This window comes from Herpailurus yagouaroundi, unplaced genomic scaffold, assembly GCF_014898765.1.
Source record: "Herpailurus yagouaroundi ecotype Mexico unplaced genomic scaffold, PumYag 67440, whole genome shotgun sequence".
NCBI lineage: Eukaryota > Metazoa > Chordata > Mammalia > Carnivora > Felidae > Herpailurus > Herpailurus yagouaroundi.
In genome coordinates, this window is record NW_024420251.1 from 425,265 (window position 1) to 445,470 (window position 20,206).

General features: G+C 38.9%; 1 protein-coding gene across 4 annotated transcripts in view; it reads right to left on the reverse strand.

Annotated features, from left to right (window-relative positions):
* PASD1 (PAS domain containing repressor 1) overlaps positions 1-20,206 on the reverse strand; it is a 127,336-nt gene that overhangs the window by 83,485 nt on the left and 23,645 nt on the right. The window contains exon 1 of one of the 4 annotated variants that reach the window (XM_040467355.1): positions 2,921-2,964. The exons of the other annotated variants lie outside the window; for them this stretch is intronic. The gene's annotated coding sequence lies outside the window, so the exon portion shown is untranslated. Of the gene's footprint in view, positions 1-2,920; positions 2,965-20,206 lie in introns of those variants that run through there. 4 annotated transcript variants of the gene reach the window in all.

Genomic DNA, 20,206 nt, shown 5'->3' on the forward strand with positions numbered 1-20,206 from the left:
TTAAAAGTATTTGTTAAAAGTTTATTTATTTTGAGAGAGCTAGAGAGAGCACAAGTGGGAAAGAGGCAGAAAGAGGGAGAAACAGAATCCCAAGCAGGATCTGTGCTGTGCTGTTAGCACAGAGCCCAATGTGGGGTCTGAACCCACAAACCCATGAGATCATGACCAGAGCTGAGATCAAGAGTCAGACGTAAATATTTTTAACATACTAGGTATAGACAGAAGCTTCCTTAACCTGATAAAGGGAAAAAACCAAAAACATACAAAGATGATACTTAAAGGTGGAGCATTAAAGAAATTTTTTAGATTCAGGAAAAAAAATAAATGCGGCTACTAAGATACTTAACATATAGTGCTAAAGGTACTAACCAATGCATTAAGGTAAGAAAAAGAAATAAAATGAGTAACTCTTGGAAAGGAAAAATAAAAGTCCTCATTCATGAACACTATGATTATCTACATAGAAAATTTAAGAGATTCTGCAATTTATGAAAATAATAAAATAGTTCAGAAAGATTGCTGTATACCAGATTAATATGTAAAAGTTAATTTTGTTCCTATATAGCAGCAACCACATTTAGAAAATATTTTTTTACGATACAATAGAAACAAAAATTTATAGGGGCTACTGCTTATGGCCATGGAATAATTGATATGGGAACAGCCCATGAACAACCAAGAAACTGGACAAATTAGAGGAAATACCTATTTGGAAACACTGGACAGCAGGCAGCACATGCCTATGAACCCTGAGGTAAGAGCAAAAATGAGATGAACCCTACAATAATCTCAAGTTTCTACCTAAAGATACTTCCAGATTGTTCTGGAAGCACAATCCCAAAGAGAGTACAGTAATCTTACCAAAGCCAAGATGGTGGAATTTGTAAAGCAGAATACTAGAAAGAGAAAAGTTATGGTGAAACAAACAAATTCCAGAAATCTGAATATAGATTCTCTTGAATCTTTGGCTGAATACTTAACCTGTGCCTGTGCAAGGTAACACTCTAAAAGACCAGTCAAGGAACAACTACCAGGGAAAGAACAAATCCGGTGAATTCAAAACTAAACAATCACAGCTTACACATGGCTGGAAGACTCTGGAGTTTTATCCAGCAGAGTGGAGAAAAAAGACTGAGAAAATGCACAGGAACTCACTGTGGGATAATATCAGAAAATCTAAAATATATGTAACTGAATTCCCAGAAGGGGGAGGCAAAAAAATTTGAATGGCCATTTTTTTCCATACTGGATGAAAATATAAACTCATTTATTCAAGAAGCTCAATGAATCCAAGAATATAAACACAACAGAAAACTCACCAAGGCATATCATAAACAAACTGCTGAAAAACAATTATAAAGAGAAAATCTTAAAAGCAAACAGAAATAAAAAAACACATTTAATATAAGAGAAAAAAGAATGACCTCTGCCTGACTTCTTACCAAACAACTCAAGCAAGAAAATGAAACATCTATAAAGTGCTCGGGGGAGTTGGAATCAAACTAGAATTTTATATCCAACAAAGATACACCCTTCAAATAAACTGAGGGTAAAATAAAGACATCTTTAGATTAACAAAATCGGAAAGAAGTCAAGGCCAACATACTAGCACTACCAGATATGTTAAAGGAAGTACTTCAGGTAAAAGGAAAAGGATACCAGATGGAAACTCAGATTTACATAAATACATGAAAAGCACTGGCAGTAATATATATGTAGATAAATACAAAAGAACTTTTTTCATCTCTATTGCCAAGATAATTCAAATAAAATTCAATTTTATAATATAAGTAGAAGTCAAACCTATGAGAATAGCAACGCAAAAGACAGGAGATTAGAGAATAACAATGTATTATTGTCAGGTTCTTACATGATATGTGAAGTGGCACAGTATGAGTTCACAGCACACAGTAATAAATTAAAGATGTATACTACAAACTGCCTAGAGCAACAAATAAAATGCACATGTGATACAAATTATAAATCAAGAGAGAAAATGGAATACTAATTCAATACTCATTTAATCAAAAAAAAAGCAGAAAAAGAAGACAAAGAGAACGAAGATCAAATGGGAAAAACAGAAAACATATAGCAAGAAGGTAGACTTAAACTTAACCATAAAAATAATTATATTAATTTTACACAAATATAAAGTCTGGGACTGCTAAAGTTGGATAGAAAAGTAAGGCCAAACTACCCTTGAACAATATGGGGGGTTAGGGCACTGACCCCCCCCACACACACACAGTTGAAAATGCACATTTAACTTCTGACTCCCCTAAAACTTAACTACTGTTGACTGGAAGCCTTACTGATAGCATACAGAATTGATTAACACATATTTTGGATGTTATATGTATTACATATTACATTCTTATAATAAAGTAAGCTAGAGAAAAGAAAATGTTTTAAAAAAATCATAAGGAAGAGAACATACATTTATAGTTCTGTACTGTATTTTTTTTTTTTTAAATCCACATAAGTGGACTGATGCAGTTCAAACCAGTATTGTTCAAGGGTCAACTATTCTAGTGTCTACAAGATACCTTAATTATAAAGACACAGCTAGGTTACAAGTAAAAGAATAGAAAGACACAGCTAGGTTACAAGTAAAAGAATAGAAGCATATACTATGTAATCCCAATGACAAAAAGCTTGAATGGCTAATTAATATCAGAGAAGACTTTAGGTAAGGAATAGTACTAAGGAAAAAGAGGGACATTTCACAATGATAAAGGAGTCAAACAAGGAAACATTAAGAATCCTAAATAGATATGCACCTAATTACAAAGCTTCAAAATAGAGTAAGAACTGAAAATAAGAAATAAATCCACAATTATAGTTGGTGAGTTCAATACTTCTCTACCAGTAATCAATAGAGCAAGTAAACAGAAAATAAGTAAGGGTATCAAAGACTTACCATAGTGCCAACAAACTTGGCTCCATATGTTTACAGAACATGACGCCTAGCAACTATAGAATATACATTTCTATGTATAACACTTATAAAGTTCCAAAATATGCTGGGTCATAAAACCAGTTTAAGAAAGTTTAAAGCATTAAAACCATACAGATTATGTTCTCTTATCAAAATAGAATTAAATTAGAAATCAAGGGGCACCTGGGTGGCTCAGTCAATTAAGCTTCTGACTCTTGGTTTTAGCTCAGGTGATGATCTCACGGTTTGTGAGTTCGAGTCTTGCATCAGGCTCTGACAGTGCACAGCCTGCTATGGATTCTCTCTCTCTCTCTCTCTCTCTCTCTCTCTGCCCCTCCCCAGCTTGCTCTCTCTCAAAAAATAAAGAAACATAAATAAATAAATAAATAAATAAATAAATAATAAATCAATAATAAATTAAAAAATCTCAGGAAAACCCCTGAACACTTGGAAGTTAAATAACATACTTCTTTTTTTTTTATTTTTTTAATGTTTATTTATTTTTGAGACAGAGAGAGAGAGACAGAGCATGAATGGTGGAGGGTCAGAGAGAGGAAGACACAGAATCTGAAGCAGGCTCCAGGCTCCAAGCTGTCAGCACAGAGCCCGACGCGGAGCTCGAACTCACAGACTGTGAGATCATGACCTGAGCCGAAGTTGGATGCTTAACCGATGCTGAGCAACCCAGGCGCCCCTAAATAACATACTTGTAAATAATTTGTGGGTCACAGAAGAAACCTTTGAAAAAGATCTAAACAAAGGAAATTAGACATTTCTATAACTGAATGATTATGAAAATTGTGTTTTAATTCCCCAAACTTCAATAATAGGATTGTAATTTATTAAAATTGCATTATACATACTTATGGTATTATGTATTTCCAAGAAAAGTTATATCTCCTTAATTACACAAATCATTTTTCATGTTTTTAAATAAATTTATAGGTTTCCTCATATAGAAATCATAAAACTTGTGGTTGCCAGAGGAGAGGGGGTGGGGGATGGGTAAAATAGGTGAAGGGGATGAAGAGGTACAAATTTCCAGTTATAAAATGAATAAATCATGGAGATGAAAACTACAGCATATGTAATATAGTCAATAATATTGTAATATCCTTGTATGGTGACAGATGGGGACTATATTTACTGTGGTGAGAATTTCATAATGTATATAAATGTCAAATCACTATGTTGTGCACTTGACGAATATAACATTGTATATCAACTATACTTCAATAATAAAAATATTTTTAAAAACTATTACCCTGCTTAAAAAAAAGAAAAGAGGAGCGCCTGGGTGGCTCAGTTGGTTGAGCGTCCGACTTCGGCTCAGGTAATGATCTCACAGTTCGTGAGTTCAAGCTCCGTGTTGGGCTCTGTGCTGACAGCTCAGGGCCTGGAGCCTGCTTCAGATTCTGTGTCTCCCTCTCTCTCTGCTCCTCCCCTGCTCACACTCTGTCCCTCTCTCAAAAATAAAAATAAAGATTAAAAAATTAAAAAAAAGAAAAGAAACTATGCAGTGCTCAGTAGTTAATTTAACAAAAAGGTACTAAAACACTATACAGAAAATGTCTTTGTTAAAGCAGACAAAAGAAGACCTAAATAAATGAAAAGATATGCCATATCCCTGGACAGGAAGTCCCAATATCATAAAAATATCAGATCTCCTCAACTAATCTACAAATTAATGTAATTCTGATCAAAGTTCAGTAGATTTTTTGCTTAAATTTGCTTTTCTATATAACTTGACAAGTTTATTACAAAATTCCTATGGGAAGCAATGAATCAGAAAGACCCACAATAATCTTAAAGAACAACAACAGTGTAAAAGGATGTGTCCTACTAGACACTGAGGCTTACTATAAAGCTATAGTATTTCAGTAAATGAATAGTGGTGCAAAACACAGGTATGGAATAATGAGACAAAAGACACCCATTAAGGAACAGCTCTATGCATAAATTAAAATCTGGTTTATGACAAAAGAAGCATTATAATTTTGAAATTTCTACCATGGAGTGGGTGTATGTGTGTGTGTGTACATGCACATACACATACTTTTTCTTTTAGTTCACAAGAAAACACACTGAATCGATGGATAATGGGAATATACCATGAACTAATTTCTGTAATTAATCATTTGCTCTCTGTAGTTGCGAATCATTTATGCAGATACTTCCTAGTGTGAAAATTGTGATGACACAGGTTATCAGTGTTCAGTTGGGATAAGATCCACAGTTGAAGGAATCTCTACTTTATCTCTCAGTCTTTAAACTGCCAGAGCCAAGTAAGTTACCAGACTCAGTCTTCTCTGGAGACAAGGGACTTGCTGATCACATCTGGGCTCCTGCTGCTAATATTCTTGAAACATTTTGCAGGGGCCATATTTGGGGCCTGTGTGACACCATAACATGCGCCATCAGCTCCCAGTAGAAACAGATCAGGACTAAATGCCACTAAAGGTTTAATCTTATTAGAATCAAAGCGAACACATCCTGAGACCAACTCGAGGACTCAAGCTAGGCTCATAGTGATTACACTATGCAGCTGTGGAAGGGAGAAAATAAGGCTGAGTAGCAAGGTCATGACTTTCTTTGGATGCAAACCAGAATAAAGACTATAGCAATGTAATTCAAGGGATTTACTTACATATCTTAGGGCTGATGGTGACCTTGCCAATAAATCTCCACAATTTCAGATAAATACTTGGACTCATCCACCTTTGCTTGTTGTGCTTGAGGATTTATAAAGCTGAATTTTAATGAAGCTCCATGTGAAATGTCTACACTTGTTGCATTGGCCCACCACTAGGAGTCCAGCTTTCTTTATCCTTTCTCCTAAAATTACATTTCTTATTTCATGGAAAGTATCAGCATTTGCAACATTCCCTGGTGGATTTTTTATGTGTTTTTAATCAGTGCAGAGGCCACTGAAAAGCATTTTGTAACGAATCTGTATTATGAAAAAATACTTGTTATTGGTGAAAAAGAAGGTCATAAAATAGTATATGTTATATTATCCCAACCATGTAAAATATGATACATACACGAACAAATAAAATGTGGTGTAGAAAACAGGACTCAGAAAAGAAAACATTCAGAAGTGTCTCTGAGGGGCGCCTGGGTGGCGCAGTCGGTTAAGCGTCCGACTTCAGCCAGGTCACGATCTTGCGGTCTGTGAGTTCGAGCCCCACGTCGGGCTCTGGGCTGATGGCTCAGAGCCTGGAGCCTGTTTCCGATTCTGTGTCTCCCTCTCTCTCTGCCCCTCGCCCGTTCATGCTCTGTCTCTCTCTGTCCCAAAAATAAATAAACGTTGAAAAAAAAAGAAGTGTCTCTGAGTGATGGAATGATGTGTGATTAAAACTATTTTTATTTAAATTATTTTATTTTAGTTTTTCCAGCTTTTTGCATTTCTTAAGTTTGCTATATGTGTAACATTCAAAATTAAGAAACACCTCTCAAAAATAATATACAACCAGTGCTGAACAGTGAAGAGTGTGGGCTCCGAATCAACTGGACTTGGGTTCAAATCCCAACTCTAGGGGCGCCTGGGTGGCGCAGTCGGTTGGGCGTCCGACTTCAGCCAGGTTACGATCTCGCGGTCCGTGAGTTCGAGCCCCGCGTCAGGCTCTGGGCTGATGGCTCAGAGCCTGGAGCCTGTTTCCGATTCTGTGTCTCCCTCTCTCTCTGCCCCTCCCCCGTTCATGCTCTGTCTCTCTCTGTCCCAAAAATAAATAAACGTTGAAAAAAAAATTTAAAAAAAAAATCCCAACTCTATCCCTTTATAGTTGTGTGGCATCGGTGAGTTCTTTAACCCTTATGTCTATCAATCATCTCAACTGTAAAGTCTGAATTATCATACCTACATGCCAAGGTTTCTGTGATAATTAAGCTAATGGACATAAAAGTGGCTAGCACTGTGTCTAGCACATAATAGCCACCCAATAAATTTTAGTTTTAATTAGAGATGTTAGTATTACTAGCAGTATACAATCTAAAGGACTGTGAAGGAGATGCAGTCTTCTCAGGGAGTGAATCAAGGACAAACAACTGGCCATGCAGAGGTTTCTTGATGCCACTTGAGACAAGAGAGAACCCTGAGGAGGTCAATCACCATGCAGTGGACCAGATGGATAAATCTAACATGTCGTGAGTAAGTGGTATTTCAGCTCAGTGACAGAGTCAGGCTATGATGCCACTTAATGTGTATCCTCATCATGAACAACATGTGGTGGCAGAGCATGACTCTATAGTGGTACTAAGCTGCACGGAAGCAAGATTTTCTCCAAAGCAACAAACAGCCCACACGTAGGAATGGAGGAGGGAAATGGTCAGATTGATCTCTGCTTAGAGTTTTCCTGAGCACCAAGGAAGAAAAGAGGCACTGATATTGGCCAGAGAAAGTGTTTGAAATGTTGGGCCCTAATGTAAAGATTGAGTAAGAAGTTGCAGGCAGAAATAAGGGAGGTTCAACAAGAAAAAGTACAGCAGTCAAGGGACTGGAATAAATCTGAAAAGGGCAAAGAGCAGGGCTACTAAAAGTGCCACAGAAAGAGCAATAGACAAATAGGGGTTCCAGCATAAATGGGGAGAATTCAGTTGAAAATGCCAGCAGTAGTTTCTGGTGATAACAAATGCAATCATGAAAAATATTCTCTTTCATAAAGAGAAAGGTCTAGCAAGAAACAGAGCACATCTTCACCCTGCCACATCTGAAGAGGCTGAGGTTAACTAGTTAGTGCTCCGTCGTAACCAAGGAACAACTCCCTTCTCTGTAGGGCTGCCTAATCACAGGTCATCACCAGGAGGCCTAATGAGCCAGTCAGCAGATTTAGTCCTAGCTCACCACAGCCCTAACTGTGCTCTGCTGATAAATTTGCCCCCACCCCCTGCTTCAGCCCCACCAATCTATCTGTCAGTTAGCCTGGCCCCACTGACAGAGAAGGAAATCCTTGCGGCCTTCACAGACCAATAATGGCCAGAAAGTGTTTGGCTCATGTAAACATCATTTAAAATGTTTATATGGAATTCTAAAGAAAACCAGATAGGGTCTGAAGAAAAGCAGAATGTAACAGTGAATCCATCTTAGGGTATTACTCTGGTTACAATATTTGTTTATTTAAAATAAAAACCTCAGAGTATTTAAAATTTTTTTCAACGTTTATTTTTGGGACAGAGAGAGACAGAGCATGAATGGGGGAGGGGCAGAGAGAGAGGGAGACACAGAATCGGAAACAGGCTCCAGGCTCTGAGCGGTCAGCCCAGAGCCCGACGCGGGGCTCGAACTCACGGACCGCGAGATCGTGACCTGGCTGAAGTCGGACGCTTAACCGACTGCGCCACCCAGGCGCCCCGGAACCTCAGAGTATTTAAAATACCATTGTGGAAGATAATCATGCCATATATTTGTAGTTATAAAATTTGCTGTGCATTATCAGGGACCAACTCTTCCTTTATACAGACACACACACACACACACACACACACACACACACACACACACATTTTTAAATAAACAATTGCTCAAGTAAAGTGGTCTTTCAAGTATCAATATGATTCTGGGGATTTTTTTAAGTGTATAGGGGAAAATGCATGATGGCATGCTTCATAAATTTGAATGAAGTCATTGTCTCTTACTCATATAAGGTTTATTAAAGATATTTAATCAGTGAGAAAGAATGAAATATTTATAATTTTCATGTAGACAGTAATGATGTCAAATGTGTATGGCATAAATATATCAACCAAGTCAGTAGAATTTTCCAATTTATTTTCAATCAAAACTTTCTTCAGAAATTACATCTCATAAGACTATATTTCATCAGTTACTCATCCATTTTAAGGGAACATGATTTTCCAATGGATAAAATTAAGAATGGAAATTAATCTCAACTGGATTATGTAATATGGGTGCCAAATACCATACCAAATAAGCCAGGAAAGGGCAAGTGGCAAAGTCATGCTCCAAAAGAGACCCAGAAACAGGATCAGGGTGACTTTTCTTTCTCAAACCTGAGTTCTTTCAGCAAGCTCTCAATGCACAGTCATGGGCCTTGGTCTGGATGAGGTGGTGGGGAAGCCAGGCACTGGAGAAAATGAGCCTATTTGCATAGGAGCACATACACCTCCACAAGTAAAATGTCCGCTCATTCCTAGACCAAAGCAGATGTTCATTTTGTGTCCCTTCTGTGGTCCCTTCTGAGGACAGGGTCAGGTTATTTGTACTTACTGTTGCATTCTCAGCACCCCAACCTGTTCCTGGAAGAATATATATGCTGAATAAATGTTTGGTGAATGAATAAGTTAACCAAAAAAATAAATAAACAAACACTGAGTCCTACTTGGCAAAATGCTGATGAACAGCCAAAGGTTGCCAAACAACTCTCATCCTGCTAATTCTGTTCCTAAAAATCAGAGAGGGAAAGAAAGAGAGAAAGAGAGAAAGAGGTGGGGGGGTGGTGAGGGAAAGAGGGAAGGAAAGGAAGGAAGGTAGGAAGGAAGGAAGGAAGGAAGGAAGGAAGGAAGGAAGGAAGGCAGGCAGGCAGGCAGGCAGGCAGTCAAACCCCAATCTAGAAAAACAAAGTTGGATCTACAAGTGTATCTCTTATTGGTTTTACAGTTTTATGAATTCTGTATGTTCTCTTAGTCTGAGGCAATACTAAGAAGCAAAAGTTTCGTACATTCTTCAACATTCCTGCAGGATATTTCCAGTTTTTATACGGTGCTGGAAAAACTAAACATGTTCCTGAAAGAAATCAGCAATCCATTAAATTTCTAATCTTATTCCAATTAAGTTTATTGATGTTCTATAAAACCTTTCCATGATCCTGCCATTTCTGAAATTTCAGCAATTCATTCAATCCCTGTGCCCACTTTACCTTGGCAGTGCATAGGTTTATGGGAAAGACTGACATCTACATAAATCCATGGATTCAAGGCAAGGGAATTATCACTACTGGGCTAGAAGCTTCACAGAAGGCATCTGAGACAATTATGGAATGGATCCAAAAAACCTCAACTGCTAAATGGAGAGGAGAGGACATCACAGGCAGAAAACAGAGTCTGAGTAAAGGTACCAAGGTGAAACATCATGGTATAGTGACATCAAACTGTTCTTACTGATGCCTAGCATGTGAACCCAGGCAAATTACCTTGACCTTTCTGGGCCCCAGTTTCCTCATCTACAAAATGGGAATAATAATAGCACCACTTCACAGGGCTGTTGTGAAGAGTCACTGAAATAATGGACAGCAAAGTATGATAAGAAACAGAAAGCAAAATGGTGGTTACCAGGGGCTGGGGGGAGGAGAAATGGGAGGTACTGTTTAACAGGTACAGAGTTTGATTTGGGGATGATGGAAAGGCTGTGGAGATGGAGAGTAGCGATACCTGCACAGCAATGTAAAATGCATTTAACGCCACTCGGCTGCATGCTTTAAAAATGGTTAAAATGAGGGGCGCCTGGGTGGCGCAGTCGGTTAAGCGTCCGACTTCAACCAGGTCACGATCTCACGGTCCGTGAGTTCGAGCCCCGCGTCGGGCTCTGGGCTGATGGCTCGGAGCCTGGAGCCTGTTTCCGATTCTGTGTCTCCCTCTCTCTGTGCCCCTCGCCCGTTCATGCTCTGTCTCTCTCTGTCCCAAAAATAAATAAACGTTGAAAAAAAAATTAAAAAAAATGGTTAAAATGATAAATTTTATGTTATGTGTATTCTACTACCACAATAAAAAAATGCAAAACAAAACCAAAAATAAAGTGCCAGGCTTGCTCGACAAGCAACACAGTGTAACTGAAACCAAGAGCACTAGGAAAGTAGTTGGGGCCAGAAGCAAAGAGTTTTGAGTAATAGGCTGAGGAGAAGTATGAATTTGATCTACCCTAGTATCCTGTGGGAACACTTGGAAGTGCTATTACTTGAATTGATATTTTGTAAAGACATAATCGACATTGGTATTTTACAAAGATCACCCTGGGAATGAGTTAGATGATTACAAAGAAGTTGAGGCTGAAAGAAGGGATGCCAATTAGACTTCTGCATTTTAAAGTGTGCCCCCCACCCCCAGCATGGTTGGTCTTGCCTGAAAGCAAATTCTCAAGCTGCTCCAGATCTGCTGAATCAGAATCCTCATGCTACAAGACCTCTGGTAATGCCTACACACACTAACCTTTGAGAAGCATGGGGTTAGAAGACCTGAGTTCAGCCGGTAGACGTTGAAGACTTGCAGTGGGACAGTGGCAGCAGAGATGGAGCCATAATCACCAAGATTTATGGAATTTAGTACATACATGCTAGGTTCTGTGTATTGCAAAAACTACCATTTAATCCTCACAATAGCACCATGTGACAGGTGCTATTACTTCCATTTCTCACATGGAATACCAACAAGTCATAAAAAGGAGGGACATTCTGCCACTTGCAACAACATAGATGGAACTTGAGAGCATTATGCTAAATGAATTGAGACAGAGGGGCGCCTGGGTGGCTCAGTCGGTTAAGCTTCTGACTTTGGCTCAGGTCATGATCTCACGGTTCTTGAGTTTGAGCCCCACATAGAGCTCTGTGCTGACAGCTCAGAACCTGGAGCCTGCCTCAGATTCTGTCTCCCTCTCTTTTTGCCCCCCACCCCCTGCTTGCACTCTCTCTCATTCTCTCCCTCTCTCTCAAAAATAAATAGTTTTTAAAAATTTAAAAAGACAGAGAAAGACAAATAGTGTATGATCTCACTTACATGTGGAATCTTAAAAATATATACCACATAGCAACAGAGAACAGATTGGTGGTTTCTATAGATGGTGGATGGGGGTGGGGGATATGGGAGAAGATGGTCAAAAGGTACAAACTTCCAGTTATAAAATAAATGAGCTCTGGAGGTGTAATTTATAGCCTGGTGGCTAAAGTTAACAATACTGTATTGTATATTTAAAAGGTGCCATGAGAGTAGATATTAAAAGTTGTCAGTACAAAGAAAAAAATTGTGACTATGTAATGTGATGGATGTTAACTTATTGTGGTAATCGTTTTGCAATATATACATAAATCATTATGTTGTGCACCTTAAACTTAAACATGGTTATGTGTCAATTATATCTCAAAAAAACTTTTTTTTTTACCTAATGACCAAGTTCTCTCCATTGTTTTTTATTGAAATTCTATTAGCATCAGTTGTACAATATAATGATTCAATAATTCTATACATTTCTCAGTGCTCATCAAGATAAGTGTAGTCTTGATCCCCTTTATCTATTTCACATCCCCCTACTCCCCTCTGGCAACCATCAGTTTGTTCTCTGTATTTAAGAGTCCATTTTGGGGTTTTTTTCCCTTTGTTTTGTTTCTTAAATTCCATGAGTCAATAATACTAGAAAAATTTTTTTCAATTAGGGTTTAAATAACTTCTCTGAGGTTACATAGCTAGTACCTGACAGAACTGGGATTTGAATCAGTCTGTAAACATTTGTTTCATCATCTCCTCTGTACTTCTTTTCAAACCTCAGGGAAATAGTTTGCCCTGTCTTGTTCCACTACCCACTTTCTTTCTCTGTTATTAAACTCTGAGATGATTACTCTGACAGATCTCTAAACTATTTTGGAAGCCCAATTGATATGGACGACAGCATATGAATAAATGGGAAACTTCTGAGCTATCTAGCTACCCACTCAGGTGCAATCTTCTACATCTTGTCTCCCACCTTTGCCTGGGTTATACATGAATCCCCTAAGTAATCTGCTTCCTAGTCGGGGATCAAACTGAATGTCCCTTCCACAAGCCTGTCCCATTCAGAATCCCAAGGCTATGCAAGAATTTGGGTGACCAGCAACAGAGAGGCATTTAATGTTTGTTCTTTTCCTTTCCTTATTTATGAAGAAAGCCCAACATTTATTTCCCTTGGTTTCAACAACAGAAGTTCTCCAGAATTAAGTTTCTACCATATTGTACAACAACCATTTAAAAGGAGTATAAAGTCAAATTCCTCATCTTTACCCAGTTATATGTCAATACTCCTCAAGCATGAGCATCAACACTCTATTCCTACAAACAAAAGTTGTCAAGCTATTACCTTTCATACCTCTCTCCTCCTTGTCTGCTCTCGTTTGGGCCCATCTGATCAGCATCCATGGCCTGACTCTGGAGCCCACCTCTGCACTGTGGCTCACATTTGCCTGCTCCTGCCTTTCCTCCATGTCAGACCTCTCAGACTCAGGCCCTTCGGTTCAGTTCCTGCAACCACCCTGTTCTCATCAGTTTCCACTCTTACTCTGCTTCGGTCCATCCTCACGTAGCGGCCGATACAATCCAATACACCAACCTAATCTTGCCTCTCTTCCTGAAGTTCTCCCTTTGATCTCCCACTATCCCAGACTTACAAAGTGGCCCTGATCTCTCCAACAAGTAACTTATTCAATTCTCACATCAGCTCTATGAGGTAGGCTCTGATGTTGTCATCTCAGTTTATCAAGAAACTGAGGCACAGTAGGGTGGCCCAAGATCACCCAGCTAGCAGGTGATCCATCTGAGATTTGAATATAAGGAGTCTGTTGTTGGGAGTTAAAAACTATACTTAGGGGGTGCCTGGGTGGCTCAGTTGGTTAAGTGTTCACCTCCTGATTTCCATTCAGGTCATGATCTCACGGTTCATGAGTCTTAGCCCCACATCAGGCTCTGAGTTGACAGCGCAGAGCCTGCTTGAGATTCTCTCTCTCCTTCTCTCTCTTCCCCTTCCCTGCACACTCTCTGTCTCTGTCTCTGTCTCTGTCTCTGTCTCTCTGTCTCAAATAAATTTAAAACAATAAAAATATTAAAACAAAAAATAAAAAAAAATAAAAACTACACTAGACTGCCTTCCATCCTTCGGTCACTGTTTCCAAGAAGTCTTCCCAGATTTCCCCCTAAGTCTTTCCTTCAAAGACCCCTATATAAACTGTGCCAGGGTGCCTGCATGGCTCAGTCAGTTAAGCATCCAACTTCGGCTCAGGTCATGATCTCATGGTTCATGGGTTCAAGCCCTGCATCGGGCTCTATATTGACAGCTTGGAGCCTGCAGTCTGCTTCAGATTCTGTGTCTCCCTCTCTCTCTGCCCTTTCCTCCCTCGTGCTGTCTCTGTCTCTCTGAAAAATAAATAAATAAAAATACATACATACATACATACATACATACATACATACATTGTGCCCTGTGTGCATTAGAACGTAAGCTTCCTCAGGGCAGATTTTCTGTTCTCTATATGTACAAATTATTGGATATTTGTTTAATCCAATTAAATGTGTATAAGCACAAAAGATGATAGAGAGAATTCATGTTACCTCTTGTGAGAGAGCTAGTGCCAACTGCTTCACCTTCACAGCTCTCCTTTCTCTTTGCAAAGTTCACAATGGCAGAATATGGTCCTATACACCCAGATGATAGAAGAAAGGAAATGGGAATTTAGAATGCCAAAAATCAAAAGGATGTGGTCCTTAAGAGTCCTAGGATTTTAGAGCAGAAATGTTTTCAGAGAAATCCAGCCTGGTCAATGTCCAAAGCAAATTTTGTATACGGTTTACCAACCCTATCATGTTTTAAGCTATTTCAAAGGGTCAGAGGATGGGTAATGGCCTATGGAAGCATTTAAACAAGATAAACGGATTCCAAGTCTCTCATATCTAATGACTAAAGTTCTGTTCCACACCTTCTTTAATTGTCCAGGGTTATCTCCACTCAAGTTCAACATTAGTTTGACTTAAAGTGCACAAAATGATGACCTGATATACATCATACACTGTGAAATGATTACCACGATCAAGTTAATTAACACATTTATCAACTCACCTAATTATCGTTTTTGTGTGGTGAGAACACTTAAGATCTACTCTCAGCAAATTTCAAGTACAAAATGCAGTACTCTTAACGACACTGACATTACTGTATATTATATCTCCAAACTTAGTCATCTTATAAAGTTTGTACTTTTAAAAGTATTGCTCATAATCCCTACATTTCTATATATGCCACTCTACACCAACCTTGATTTTCTAATAATCCATGAAATGTATAATATTCTCCTAATTGACATTTTTTTTAATCTAGCAAGAAGTAACAGGGAAGCACCAGTAGATTTTTATCCTATCTCTTTTAGATCTTCCTTTGATTTCCCTTAGACTTAGTCTGAATTCTTTTAGGACTCGGATATACAAAAGCACCTTAACTTGAAAAGCTAAAGCACTGCACTTATTTGCATTCATGGAGTGCCTACTTTGTGCCAGGCTTGGCAATGTTGAACGTGGGAGTCCAGGGACAAGGAAGATACAGTCTCTGCCCTCGTGTAGTTGACAGTCAATAAAGGAAGAGGCATTTAGACCAATAGTTATAACCCCTCAATTAAAAAAGGATTTCATCATGTTAAGACAGTCTGAATTCCCAAGGAACACACAGAACTGAAAAATGTTGCAAACTTTTCAATTTAATTACCAAGAGTTTGTTTCTATCTCTTCTCTTTGAAATCACAGAGACTGGGATAGAACTTGCTGAGAATCTGTCTTCAGGCCTCTTGCTATAAGAGTTCCCAGAAGATGAAAACAGCCTCCTTACAATGTTACTTTTATATTTAAGCAATAAAGTTCCTTTGGGATGGGGCCCAGACTCAGCCATATCTACTGAATTTAGCTTTATAGTAGTACGACAACAGAAAATTTTTCAAAAAAGTTGAACACAGTAATAATATTAGGTGACATTTATTAAACACTTGCTATATCCAAGGCTCTATTATTATCTTCCCCATTTTACACATGAGGAAAATGGAGTCTGGATAGGTTAGCTAACTTTTCCAAGACCACCCTGACAGTGGCAGTGCCTGAGCATTCATTCACTAATGCACTGCCTCTTAGGGACTTGGCATGGGCCCTCTTTCAACACTCTGGTCCATCTGCAAATGTCACATGTCATCTCCCACCTACCCTCCTCCCACCCTCCCCCACTCCATCCTCCACCCATGACCTTCTAGCCAACTAGGAGTAATCACGAACATCTCATGTTTCTCCTAATTTTGGTTTCCCAGCCTATCAACAAATTACTTTGAAGTTATGTATCAATCACATTTATGTCCAATACCTTTCTGCAAATTATCATGTCCTTGAAACTCACCAAAAATCATAAATATTCTGACAAACTGTCTAAATACATCAATGTCCTTTGCTGAAAAACATAGGGGAGTTTGGTTTCTATCTAGGTGAGAGCCCAGTCCCTTGACAATGATTTGTGAGACACAAGATTTGAGTATTTGAGAATCTCTGGTCTATATCAAAGAGTGACAGCCTGGTGAACTTCAAGACTCTAGACAGCATCAAGGCTGAAGTGCAGCAGTACTCAGTCTTTGTAAACAGCAAGAATCTTGCAGTGCATTCCATCGACTCCTTCCTCCCTCGGCTCCCTCCAGTGGTTGGAGATGATGGGTTCCAAGCCTCTGCTACACTTCTTTCCCACTCAAGAGTTCTCCCAAAGCCCCCCTGCATGTTTTTTTTGCTGTCATTATCCAACTGGATGATGGCATCAAACCAAGGCTAATACTCTTAGATTCACTCAAGACCCAAGAACACATTGTTGAGAATTCTCCTAGTCAGCTATTTACACAGAAAAGTTTCCCTGTCTATCCTTCACACATCATAACTCTGTCCTATCTATGCCAACTACTCGTTGATACTGCAGAAAACTGAGCTAACAGAGCTGGCTGTGCACTGCCTCTCCTTCCAGGCTTAGTCAATGGACACATTCTTCCTCTACCCTGTTCTTTTTCTCTCCCCTTTTCCATCACTTAGCCCCTGTATTCCAATATTGGTTTACTTGTAAAAGAATCAACCCAAGAATTTACCAAAAATTAAGAATGAGAAACTCACGAAGCATAATTGATAGTTTATCTGTAAAGGAAGGAGTAAAAGAAAGGTGTTAATGGGGAAGGGCAACAGGAGAAACTCTTATATCCCGATATCCTGGTTCTCTTTCCCATATAACTTTTAGGAAAAGGTAGACACTCAATTGTGGAAGTAAAGGAATGCTTCCCCTCATCAGACAACACATCTTTCCTGAAGGGCTGTGTACAAGTTAAATCCCATTTATTCATTAGACATTTGTTAGAAATTTTCAAAGTGAGGACTCTATGGCAGACCCTGGGGGATAAAGAGATTAAGTTGATATGGACTGCTCTTTGAGGGATTGGACTTGTAAATAGATAACTAAGAATACAAGGTTGAAACTGCTGAAATTTAAATTCACATAAAGTGCTTTGGAAGCTGAGGAGAAGGAACAGAGATTAGGGGCACAGAGAGAACACAGGAACAGAGGCACAGAAGCTGGAATCTGATGTTATAGGTAGCAGGGAGCATCTAGGATAAAGTAATCATACTTTTTCATAAATGCAACCTCCTGAGCTGTGCCATAGTGAAGCTCACGGTTCCCTAGCTAGTGAAAGCTTGGGCAATCATTCTGAGAGCCACAGAGAAAGCAGACCTGAAACTCCTACAGAAGAAAAAACAAATCATTACCAAAAAAAACTATTTTGATCCATTATATTTCAAGAGAACTTCAATTTCATTCCATTGAGGAAAATCAATGTATAATCGTGTCTAACAATTAAAATAATGTAAAGCACTAAAGTATAGTCTCCAAGACTCTAGAAGATAAGCTCGTTCTTTCTTTCCTTCTTTTTTCTTTCTTTGTTTTTCTTTCTTTCTTCTTTTTTCTTCCTCCCTCCCTCCCTTCCTCACTCCCTACCTTAGGTCCTTCCCTTCCTTCCTCCCTTTTTTTTCTCTTTTCTTTACTTTCCTTTTCTTTCCTTTCCCTTCCCTTTCTCTTCCCTTCCCCTTCTCTTTCCCCTTCCTTCCCCTTCCCTTCCTTTCCTTTCTTCCTTCCTTCCTCCTTTCCGTTCTTTTTCTGTGAAAGGAACCACTAGTCCCAGAATAATGGCCACATATGTCTAGAGGTCCTAGATGCCTGAATTCTGGTGCAAGGAAGCAACTTTGCATGCTTCATGACTCAGCACCCAGGTTTGCTGGGATTGTATCTGGGTCCTGGGAATATAGGGATAGGCAGAGCCATAAGCAGGCACTTCTTGGAGACAGGTCAGGCTGCCAGGCCGCCAGGCTGCCACTCTTGCTCCTAAACTGGGCTGCTAAGAAGCTCCTTCTTGTCTGCACATCTCCTCTTGACCTCCCATCCTCATTTTTGCCCCAAAATTATTACTGAATGTGTAAATAAATAAATGAAGTAACCATGCTTTAATATTGGCTAAAACACTGGAATTTGCAAATTATTATGTAAAATTTTAGAATCAAATCAAGATTATCCCCATGCTACTCTCATGATTATTTCAGTATGCCTCCTTCCCAAAAACATCTGAGGTTTGTGGGGTTCCTACAGAGTTATTCCTTTGTTCCTTACAAAAGCTGAGTAATAACTTATCATTTGACTTGGATTCTATAGATCTGCATAATGCTTTACTCTTCATTATTAGTCATGTAGGGATAAAATTTCATTGCACATTATATTAGAACTTACAGAAACTAAAGGTTAATCTAGTCACTCCACTAATTCAAAAATGTTATTAAAATGACCAAGATACAACACACCTAAGTAAGAGGCTTATGTTGAACTTTCAAGTTTCTTTTTTTTTTTTTTTTGATAGAGAGACAAAGACAGAGAGAGAGAGAGAGAAAGTGTGTGTGTGCAGGCAGAGGAGCAGAGGGAGAGGGAAAGAAAGAATCCAGAGAATCCCAAGATGGGGCTCGATCTCAGTTCCATGAGATCACGACCTGAACTGAAATCAAGAGCTGGATGCCTGACTGAGCCACTCAGGCACCCCAAACTTTCAAGGTTTTTAATTATGAGCCTTTACTGGCTCATAAAATAAATATTTGCTATGAAACTATCCATGTTAGATCTACCTTATATGCTATAAAAACAGTGACCTTTTAAAATTATATATTAAAGGGGCGCCTGGGTGGCGCAGTCGGTTAAGCGTCCGACTTCAGCCAGGTCACGATCTCGCGGTCCGGGAGTTCGAGCCCCGCGTCAGGCTCTGGGCTGATGGCTCGGAGCCTGGAGCCTGTTTCTGATTCTGTGTCTCCCTCTCTCTCTGCCCCTCCCCCGTTCATGCTCTGTCTCTCTCTGTCCCAAAAATAAATAAAAACGTTGAAAAAAAATTAAAAAAAAATAAATAAAATTATATATTAAATAAAATTCCAATCATATTCATTGAAAAGAAAACTAACTGAAACCTGATACCAAGGATTTCAAAATTTTTGCAGAATGGGAAGATTACTTTTTACTGTTTCTTTAAAGAAAAGTGAATTTGTCAAACCACATGCAAACTCAATTTTCTACCATGGAAAAAGATGGGTTCTCAGAAACATGGAATTGGATTTAGTCTGTGACCCTAATGGCTCAATAGATGATTCTTCAAAAAGAAAAAAAAAATCAAATAATGTATTCTGAAACTCTTTTCTTTAACTCTTCTCTGAAGTAACATATCCTGCAAGCTTCCTTGGGAGGGAAATAAACTCTTTTTTGTCACAGGTGTGATGCTGTTCCCCACACTTCCTCTCCCAAGGACATGGACATGATTACCAAAGTCCACCCTCTTTAAGCCATGCAGTGCAGAGGAAGAGGAGGAGAAATCTCTGGCAACCGTCATCCCTGTGCAATGCCAACAAATGTCATTCTTTGTTTTAGGGGCTGGTCATATTTTTCTATCACCTCTGAAGCAGAGAAAGTGCTAAGCCTAGAAGCCCAGTTTCTGAACCTACTAGAGATACCACAGGAGTTTTTGTTACCTTCAAACCTGCTGGATCCTAAATCAATGCAAACATTCATGGCCAGTTGTCCTAGGAAGTTTGAAGTTGCAATTAATTGCTACTAATCTTCTTGCTCAGAGATGGCAAGTAAATCTTATTCTTGGGGAGTTCAAGAATACAAGGCTCAGATGCCATTGCTCACATCTGTTAAATGGCCTAATACGAGTAACCCAGACCTTCCTGAAGGTCATTGCTCCCACAGAACACAACACCAAAGGATGTTAATAAGTATGAAGCAAATACAAAAATGAAGTGTTACTTGGTTGTGTACATTTGGAAAATGCTGAGTTAAATATAGTGAAACTGATTTTTTTTACTACAAGACATCTCAGGGCTTTTCATAGGTTTTAGGAGCACTGGGAATCGCCAAGATGATTTCACTGAGTCTTTGGTTTGCTTTATTTTCCATCCTCAAGCACCTTCAATGACAAGATGCATTTTAGCTTACAAATG